Source organism: Oxyura jamaicensis, chromosome 1, assembly GCF_011077185.1.
Source record: "Oxyura jamaicensis isolate SHBP4307 breed ruddy duck chromosome 1, BPBGC_Ojam_1.0, whole genome shotgun sequence".
In the NCBI taxonomy this organism is placed as follows: domain Eukaryota; kingdom Metazoa; phylum Chordata; class Aves; order Anseriformes; family Anatidae; genus Oxyura; species Oxyura jamaicensis.
Window position 1 is genome coordinate 199673830 of NC_048893.1, and position 10732 is coordinate 199684561.

A 10732-nucleotide genomic window follows, 5' to 3' on the forward strand; every position below is an offset into this window, starting at 1 on the left:
AGAAAGAAAGAAAGAAAGAAAGAAAGAAAGAAAGAAAGAAAGAAAGACTATTTATTTTTTAACCCATTATACAATTTCCCCCATTATACAATTTGTATTCTCAAAGACTGACTTCAAACCTCAAGCCACCATAGTGGCAGTCTTGTTAATTCAGTTATAAATATTCAATTTCTAAACATGTTTTTTTGGTTTGTAGGAGAGCTCTGCGTCTCAGTCCATATAATGTTGTTACCCTGACAGGTTTGTATCTGAGGAAAAGTATTACTGTGCACATCAGCAAACATATTTTTCCTTGTCCCACCTGTAAAAACAGCATCAGCTTTATCTGCCAGTTTTGTGGCATTCTATGTCTATCCCAAATCCTTCTGATAAATTTTCTTGGATCAATGTAAGCCATGCACTATAGAAATGATCCATGTCTAATGAAACAAGTAGTATAGTTTACTATTTTCAGCTAAAGGATAGGGCTCTGGAAATCAATTTATATAGTAGAGGCTGCAAAGGTCTGAGTATATCACCTGTGCCCATCCAGGGTTTATTTTCTAGAAAGACTATACTATGGAGGGGGGGAAGATAAAAATAAATAAATACAAGCATAGCATGTAACTCCTTAAGGGGGTGGGGAAGGCTCTTCTATTTATCTCAATGGCCTTTACAAATATCAGTCCATCTCATTGCTTTCCTTTTATAAACAGGCAAGATAGAGCACTATAATCTATTAAAGACTTCCTTACAAATCCAGAATAGCTGTAAGATTACTACATCTCTGCCCTGTCCTCTCCACACTAGGCCCCAAAACATCCCTTAATTCAGCTGCAGAGCAAGATCCATAACTGAAACTTTGACTGAAGAGAGAACAAACCACGTGGGATACAAAGTGAGAACTGAGGATACAGTCAGATGATCATCTCTGATCATTGCTTATGTCCCTTTTTCATAACAATAGCAGTGAAGCTTTACATGAGAAAATAGGTGGCTTTATTTTGCAGTTTGTTAATCTGACAGCCTGGGTACCTTAAATTAGCATGTCTCAGGGAAGTGGATGGTAACCACCAATAGAAGAAGAAACTGTTGATTTCTTAGTAGAACCAATAAAAATGTGCTAACTACTGTTCATCTGACCACTCATTACCACAAGGAAAAACAACACGTCCCAATAAATATAGCTTGTGCTTGCTTGGGGAAATACTCCTACCTAGGTATGTTGGCTCCTCACTGAAATTCAGTAATGTCAAGGGCTCCCACAACTTGAGAAGCACCTTTAATAAAAATGATCAATGACTGCTGCTGTTTCATGTCTCCATCAACCCCCTACTTGTAATAAGCAAAACAGAGCTCACTTTTATAGAATGTCTTTCAACCTTATGGTCTTTGAGGAGAGGGCACCGGCAAAACAATAGCCTTGATTCAGTAGATGGCCTAGAGAGGCTCCCTGTGTGTTTATTATGGAAGCTCAACATGCCCAGTGTGCAACCAAAGATTATTTTTCTTCCAAAGGCCAGGCTTGCATGGAATTCTGCTAATTAAATGCACTGTAGAAATGTCAGAATTTACCCTCTTACTATATATATATATAGCATCCTTTGTCCTTGATATAATGATTTTAAAGCGTTCTGCAGACACCATTTGATAGAATAATAAGATATTATTATTGAATCTTTATGTCTCCTTTTGTTCCAGGACCACTGACCTTGCTTCCCCAGTACAGAGGTCTTTCTACCAGGCTAATCACACTGATATGTGAGTACCTCACAGGAGATCTTTGCGTGGCAACATTTCTGCAGGAACACAAAACTGGACAGAAATACTGATCCATTTATTATCCTTGTTCATTTCTGTAAGGTTATAAACCAATTCTTATTTCAAATGTAAATCTCCATCCTGGCAGTATGTGTGTAGATACGTGGTTCTGATAACTTAAATTCACCCCAGTTCTGAGAGTCCCATATATAGGTAGTTGTGGACATGATTTGCTATCAAATAGTAACCACTGGAAGTGAGGATGAATGGATCCCCCATTAACTCCATGAGATATGTAGTACAGATTAATGTCTTTGAAAAACTGAATCATTATGGGAACAACCTTTCATTTAGGTTCTTTGCTTTCATTTGCTAGTACAAAGTGTTAATACTGCATGTTTAAGCCATGGACAACCAGATATCAACACACCTTCCAATATTTATTTATTATTTTTCCTTGACTAATTGTGTTGAATAGACATCTATAAATACTCATAAACACAGCAGGGTATACATCTGACTGGGAATGGTTACCCCCAGCACAACACCAATTTTAATATCATCTTGGCTTGTTTCCATAGATGTCAAAAAGTCTAGGTTAGGTTGATAGTTATTTTTAAAAAAGGAAGCAGTACCATTTTTGCCAATTGAGTTTTGCCTCATCACCCTTGTAGTAAAGAACTTCTTCCTGATGCCTAATGTAAATCTGTACTTTTTTTTTTTCTTAGTTTAAAGCCATTACCCCCTTGTTATTCCCCATTCACCCGTATTATTGCTATACCAGTCTCTAGCAAATCAGTGAGCTACAGTCAGAGATATAAAAAATCCTTAAAACACATTTATTTTAATAAAGACATACCAAGAACAACCTGTCTGTCCCTGTTAAAATGTGTATTTTCAAGAACTTGCCCTAAGCTGCAAGAATTCAGGATCTTCTCATTACTATATAAATACCATAATCTGAAATATATAATTATAGTCTGGACCTAGGGAGGAATACAAGCATACAATTCTTGTTTAAAACCAGCGGAAAAGTGGAAAATCAGTACATATACGAAATATAAAGCTATACTTTGAAGCTCTCTCTGAATAAAGACATTCTCCTGTGCTGGGCTTCAAAAACAGAAATGTTATAAGACTCTTAGCCCCGTCCTTACAAGTCAGGCAACTATAGCTCTTGTTAATTGTTTCTATACTTCAAAATGTGGAGTTGCTGACTTAAGTTGTAGAAATAAACTTAATTGTGTTTCTACATCTTTTCTGTGGCTGCTTAAAACCTTGGTGTATGTATCACTTTAAGAAAATTTCAGATTTATATTGATTTTCTTTTTTACTTCCCAAAACACCATGGGATTTGCAGTCATTTGAAAAACCAAGGTACAGTATTCTGTGGCTGACAAGTTCTATTTATTATTTGTTAAGCACAAATAATGTTATATGGGAGATAATACAGTTCTAAGAGGCATCTTATGCAGCATCATTAGATGAATCAAAAGTAGTAGATCCACACGGTATTGTAAAATCAGTGGTGGTTACGCTCATTCAGCAAAAGTGTTGGTGGAAGTCAAGATAAATTTGTCAATTTGGAAGTCAATATAGAGTTTGTACATGTTGTGAAGAAAGTGTTATCTTTGCATTGAGAGTGCATAAGATAAAAAAGGTGAGTTTTGTTGGTGAGTTGGAAATGCTCATGAAAGATTGAATAAAGGCCCTGTAGTCAAGAATAAAATACGTTAAGGAGTATATGAGCTGTCATTAAATTATATGTGGATTATTTCTTACACTTCAAATGAACTTCCAGAACAGCACATTAACATGACAATATCATTTATTCAAGCTTTGGGAACCTTGTATTTCTTGTCTTGATCCAATCACTTTGGTTAAATCTCTTGTTATCAATACAGAAAAAAATGGATTTTTCAAGTGATCACAATTTATTAAACAATAAATTTAAAATGACACTGCAAATTTAGTTCTGTGGGTTTTGCTCTTTTCATCTCTTTAAAGAAAAAAAAAGCATGAAATCAAGAGACAAATAATGATGCTTTGTAATATCACAAGAAATAGCTTGATTTATCAACTCCACTGAACTATAAATGTACACTGAAAGAAAATGATAGATGTATAAATCCCATACACATAATAGATTAGAAGTTTTATTTTATTTTATTTTTTTTCTCTCATTTTTTACACATAAATCTAAGAAACAATGATGGTGTACTTACATAATTCAGATCCTCATTTGTCTAAGAATAGAAAGCACTCAAGTCATGTGTCAGAATACCTCAGGTGGTGTCTTCTCAATCCCCTTTTTGTGTTCACCATCCACAAAAATCAGTGCACCACTGCAATGGTCCAGCCATTCTCACTACAGAAAAGGAGCCAGGTGTTGTGTGTCAGAAAAGACTGGCATTGATTTGTAAAGGTTTTTTTTTGCATGGCAACTGTCAGGATATTCCTTGTAGGAGACTACATATTTCCAAAGACCCAGACAAACTCCCCCTATCTGTGAGTACTTAACTAAAGTATCTACACAAAATAAAAAGTGTAGTAAAGTACCTGCAGAACCTTCTTCCCAGGCTACGGTTGCAACAACTGGTATCGGTCTTTAAGTATTGAGAAATGGATATCTTCCTCCATATCTACAAGGCATCTATGTCCCAGCTGCCTTCCCATGCTTTGATTGCCACAGGAAGAAAACCCTGGCAACCAGAACTGGATCATGGCATATGCCAGGCTCGTTCCTACCCGAGATTCTCCAGGATCAGTACATAGGATTACATAGGACATGCCATCTTCCATTGGTGGCTTCACAGTTTTGATGTGGTCTCAAAGGCTGGATAAGGAGCAGTTGTACATCTAATGTGAGGTCCTTCAAGGTGAGCAGAATAAAATTGGGCCTATGTTAGTATGTATGCATATTTAAATCTGGAGAATGAGAAACCATGCTTCCCATGGGGCACATTGTCTAACAACAAATGTGCCCCATGGGAACATTTAGGGCTGGCAACAAACCCCATTCACTAATTTAAAGATGTCATGAAAATGTTGTAGTTTCTACAGACTTTTATTTTTTTATTTTTTTTTTATTTTTTATTTATTTTTTTTAAGAAATTAGCGACAGACCTGAGTCTGACACATGGGTAAGACCAATTGCTTCAATGTACATCAAAAATGACTGTCTCAGTTCCATGGCCCATACTGTTCAGGCAATTTGCAATGTAGTTGGAAGTGTCCTAAGTATTATTTTTTTTTTAAGCAATTTAGTATTTAATGGGGTCTTGAACACAATTCTTATTTTCATAGCACTTAAACCTATATATTTTACTGTGAGGTACGTTCAGGCAATGTCACTTATTTAGTGAAAACAGTCACAGGTGAAATATGCGGCACAACTGTAAAAATGAGCCAGTATATTATCTTGCTAAGTGTCAATAACTTCCCATAAAAATTAACATGCCCCCCAGTGTTATGAAAAAATAACTTGGAAAAATTTTGACTATAGATGGAAGAAACATCTCAACTTAGCTGTTCATCTGAAATGATTCATGTCCACTCAAAGTGCTCTAATTACTCTGAATGTCCTTCAGCTACCACTCCAGAAAGGCATGGGTTTCCTGCAGATCTTGCACCTTCTCTGACAGTATCTTGAATAAGTTTCTGCATTTCAAATGGCTCTGGTCATTTCAAATGATGCTGGGTATTTTATAAAGATAAATCACTACTTATTAATTGAAAATAGGGCCTTGAGTTACCAACCCTACCATGGTTCCATTCCCCATGCAAATTGCATGCACACCACCTCTTTCCACAAGTAATGCTTCAGGGATCAGGCTGCATACCAGGATGCCTACATTTTCATGTTGCACATTGTTTATGCACATACATGCGTGTGTACATGATCAGGGCTCACGTGCCTTTTAAATAACATTCTTGCTATTTTTGTAAAAATTAAAGCAACAGCACTTCCAGAAGGTTGTTATGTTTTGATTGTTACGAGCAAACATAAATGGATTCCAGTAGAGATAATGCTGTAATTGTTGATCATGTTACAAGTTGCCCCACCTACTGTCACTTCAGGAAGCAGAGTTTTAAATATAAAACACCTATTTTTAACTGGGTTAATATTAGAACTGAAGAAGGAGATGTTCATCTGGGGGGTAAATAGTAGCTTCACTGATGTTAGTGGCACTATGCTGATTTATAGCAGGGAAGGAAATGAAACAGTGTATCTTCTTTCTACCAGCAGCTCCATTAACGTATTCATAACATTAATTCAATAAGGAAAAGAAAAATCACAACACAAAGAAAATTCAAGATTATTCAAAGGTATTTGGTGAGTCCTGACAAAGTTCTATGAGCAAATGAATGGAAATATGGAGTATGTTTCTTAGACCACTAGGCTCCTTCAAAGCCCTGAACTAAAATCTGCATGTTAAATAACTGTGCCTTGTTTACAACAAGGAGTATATTCCAGACATAATTAAATCCAAGAAGATTGGTACAGGATACCTCTTGATGATACAAGATTTATATTAAAACCTAAGCCAAAACCAAACAAAAATGCAATAACAACAGCAATAATAATAATAAAATCAAAACAAAAAGGCACAAGTTCAAAGTATCTTGTTATACTTCAAGCATTAATTTATGTTTCCTTCTTGAAGCTGCAACTACTGGAACACTGTAAATAATATTGTTATTAAAAATCAAAACAAAACTGTAAGACCTTTTTACTAAATAGGAATCAGGTGTTCCATATTTGGAAGAAAATACCTTTGCTGTAATGTTTAAAACTGCCAATTCTGAATATCTTGATTTAATTTGAGTTATTAAATACTCTAGAGTTAAATGTTCAGTTTGGGTGTCTACTCCATAGCACTTGGACTTTTTAATACTATATAAACAAAATTACAAAATCTAATAAGCTTAACCCAAGAGGAACCTTACTTTTTCTCCAAAAATCTCACTAAAGGAGCCAAAGTTGTGTTTTCTTTATAAATGACTTTCTCTATCTATAGCTTAGGTGTTTAAAGACTCCATAATGAAGCATAGCTAAGACTAAAGCATAGGAGGGCTGAAACTATGGGCTTTAGGGAGATTAAGGGCTGCAAAGCTGTTCACTTTTTGTTACGTTAACCTGCCCTGGGAAAGCAATTCCCTTTGCAGCCCCCATGCCCAATCCCCATAAGTGGAGACATATGGCAGTTTTGTGATACAGAGAGCACACTGTGGCACTTTATTGATAACGGGGCTGCCCCTTAACCAAAGTCTTCTCTGCTCAGCTATGAATTAATAACATTGACTCTTGGAGAAGTCAGAATAGTCATAAAGGTTAATGCTGGTTTTACAGTTAGATTCCTGCTCTGAATTGCCCTCTGAAGGTGCCTCTCTCCATTGACTTCAGAGATTTGCTGATTAAAATTAGGCTAGAGCTAACTTTCATGCCTCTGTTAAGTCAGAGGGATTGACTCGTGTGGTGTGCTTTGGTCTTTGTGAAGAGCTGGGTCATAATGTTCTATCCATGAGCGTATGTATAGAAAACCATCAGAAGGAGCAACAAGGCAAGCTGGGCATGGCCACCACAGTTTTCATATCTGGTGGCACATCCAGCTGAGCAGAGCCATCCATTGCCTCTGTCTGCCTCCCTCTGCTGCCTGTCCCTTGACTAACCGAGGATTGTAACCATTAAAGAATACAAAGCCCAGATCCCAACATTTGCACATTGAATGAACACAACATTGTTAGACAGTGTGAATTGCCATGAACTGGGGAGCTGCTGTGTGTCTTGAAAGGACTTTGAGAAGTGGCTTTTCAACTCAGGTGCTGGCTGACAGACAAAAGGCCTTGGTTATACAACACAACATTGCAATCGTGCAGACACACTGAGATTGTTTCAGGCTCACTGCTTCCCTCCCTGGATTTCCCTATCCTCCACCCGCCAACTCCTCTGCTAACCTTGGAATTGCAGGGATCTCATTCTGTGGCTTGTGTTTCCCCTAGAGAAGAACAGCAGAACTTCAGATTCTACCAAGAAATTTTGTTTCAAGTCATTATTATTCCTGTCAGCCCTCAGACCACTTCCTGCAATTTCAGAACCGTTGCAAATTTAAATTACAAATGAGCCATTAACTCATGAAAACTAAACATGACTGGATCATGACAGTGTTCTTCAGATGTTGTTTCCTCCTCTCCTGTCACAGAGAACATTGTTTGAAATAAAATGAAAAAGGTTCTTCCACCAATAGGTTTGAGTCCATTTTACAGAGCTAATCATCACCTGTGTCCATTTTTTTTTTTTTTTTTTCGACCTCCAGCTTTCTGTTTCAGATTACTGTTTACCAAGTCCATCTTTCTTGAATGATGACCTGTAAAAGTTGAAATGTTAGCTATTGGAACCCTTGGGTATATCCACAAATGATTATGTAAGGCTGGAGGCACAATGCCAGATGAACTGACAACAGCCTCATTAATCATTAGTAGAAACAGGCACATTAATTGGCTACAATATCGGCACTGTCCTCCAGTATTAACAAAATTCTTCTTGATCCTGAATGTACCACCAGAATATCCTTTATTAAATAAGATGAATAATACGGGGACCAAGGGTCACTCTCCTTCATCTGAGAAAGCTCAGTGGATACTTCAGTCATCAAAAAATTATCAGGTTGCCAAAGCCTTGTAAAGAGACCTTTTTGGTCTATTGAATAAGGGCTATTATCCTACAAATACACATTTTCTATATCAGAGAATCAACTGCGGAGAAATGAGAACTATAATGCTTATGGCCTGGTGGAGTGTGGGTGAACACTAGATCAGGCTGTGCAGAGAAGCTGCGTAGTCTCCTTCCTTGGTCATCTTAAAGACTTGACTGGACACAACCCTGAGCTGCTGTATTTGACTCTGCTTTGAGCAGGCAGGTTGGGGTAGATGGTCTCCCAAAGTCCCTCCCATCCTCTGTGATATTCCAGACCTGGTGGCCACGTGTTGCTGCCATGGCTGCACTTGATACAAATTGTATTATCAACCCCTTCCTATCTATCTTGTTGCCTAACCATGTGTTAATTCTCTCATAAATGACAGTTTTCCTCTCCCTTTATCACCTGATCTTTTGATATTGGCAAGAAAGAGAATTACTGTTTTTTCTCTCTCTCCAGGGAGTTTGGGGACTTTTTTTCTCAGAATGTTATTCTTCCTCCGTACTTGGAAAGAAGCATTTTGTTTGTACACAGCACACATTGCTGGGGGATTGTCAGTGCTGACACTATGTCAGGTTGGCACACGTGCTTTATACCTGCACAGCCAGAACTGGCAGATGGTTGGTGTCAAAAGGAGCATCCAATGGAACTGCAGGAGAATCATCTCAACAGATCCAGGATTTCACAGTCTGAAAGACATCGTGCAACAGCCGAACCAGAGCACGGCTCAGCATTCAGCCAGAAGCAAGGCAGGTGCTTGAAACATTTGCCAGGATTCACTGACTCAAAAGGGCTTAGTCTCCAAGCCAGAAGCAGATCCTGCAACTAAATATGGGAGGCTCTTTCAAAGAGATCTAAGGGCAACCACCTGGTGTAGGACAGCATCTCCGACCAAGGCTATGCGGCTTTTTGATAGCAGAAGGATAGATTTCTGCAGCATTGTCCTTTCCAGGACTCAAAGTAGGACAGGGGGAACAGTGAGAGTGCACTGTGTCAAATGAAGTGGTAGCTCAAAGAAAAGACATGTTACCCAACAGGGCTGCTTTGAGCACTTCACCAAGGCCACATCACCTGACATCCCACTGCATTTGGTGTCAGGAACCATTTAATAAGTGAGATGACAGTGTTTGGGCCACACTGCTGAATGAACACATCAGATTTAACTCTTGCTAATGGGGCTGGGGAGGGGTGAGTCAAGGTTTTGTTGAGCTCAGTGTGTTAGACTTGCCAGATCTGGATCATCTCTTCTCCCGGCTTGACAGATTCGTGTTTCATGTCATTCTGCCTCTAGTAGGCAACTGACATACTTGGAGTTCTGTCTGCCATCTGAACTTATTAAAGAAAAATGTTGTTTTCTTCATTTTTCCTTCTTCCAGTCACTGGAAGACAGAGAAGGAAGTACAAGGATCTTTCATAGTCACTCTTAATTTATTTTCTTAAATTCTCTTAATTCTCTATTTTCCAATATTAGCCCCTGCTGAAAGTCTCCCAGGCTGCAACTGCAAGACATTGGCATGATTCACAATTCCTTTTAAGCAAGTGCGAACCTGTCATGGTTAAACCTCCTTCTTCTACAAAAGAACTGACTGTAGCAAAGATGACCGCAGCTAATCTGTCTTCAGACTAAGGAAGATTCTTCTGCACCTCTGCATTTCAGAAGATGACCTTTATCAGATATAAAGTCTACAAATATGTTTAGACTGTGTAGGGAAGCCTATGGATATAGAATTTGATGTAGAAATCTAACAGCCCTTCTCCTATCATGCATCAGCAGTACAGCACAGACGAGGTATCACAGAAAGAAAAGCAAAAAGTAGAGACAATAAACATAAGAAATAGCTTGCAACTTGCAAATGGAGGAGAGGAATACAAGTAAAAATTCATACTGAATGTCCAATGGGTTAGTGTGGAGTTCACCTCCCTAGAGAAGTCAGAGCAATATTATTTCTCTAAACGGAAACATTGTTAGAGTACTCTATGATCAGACTAGCAAGAGCAAGAAAGCTCATTGCTGAGTAAGTCTTGCTGGTGTAGGAAATTCACACAGATGCTGTAGGGCTTCAATTTCATGACCAGGAGACCCTGAGACCTGCTTCAACTGATCCTTCCCATAATAAGTGGATTGAGTGCATTAATCAAACCCCAGATTTTAGGGCTCAGAGTTCAAAAGCTACCAGAGGTGAAATCATTCCCCTCTTTCCTTTCCTTTCCTTTCCTTTCCTTTCCTTTCCTTTCCTTTCCTTTCCTTTCCTTTCCTTTCCTTTCCTTTCCTTTCCTTTCCTTTCCTTTCCTTT

At 38.2% G+C, this 10732-nt stretch overlaps 1 protein-coding gene across 4 annotated transcripts in view; it reads right to left on the reverse strand.

The window, feature by feature from the left end:
• Positions 1-10732, reverse strand: part of TENM4 (teneurin transmembrane protein 4) — a 901054-nt gene that overhangs the window by 492157 nt on the left and 398165 nt on the right. For 3 of the 4 annotated variants that reach the window (XM_035330189.1, XM_035330196.1, XM_035330213.1), the window contains one exon: positions 3966-4108. The exons of the other annotated variant lie outside the window; for it this stretch is intronic. The gene's annotated coding sequence lies outside the window, so the exon portion shown is untranslated. The remainder of the gene's footprint in view (positions 1-3965; positions 4109-10732) is intronic. 4 annotated transcript variants of the gene reach the window in all.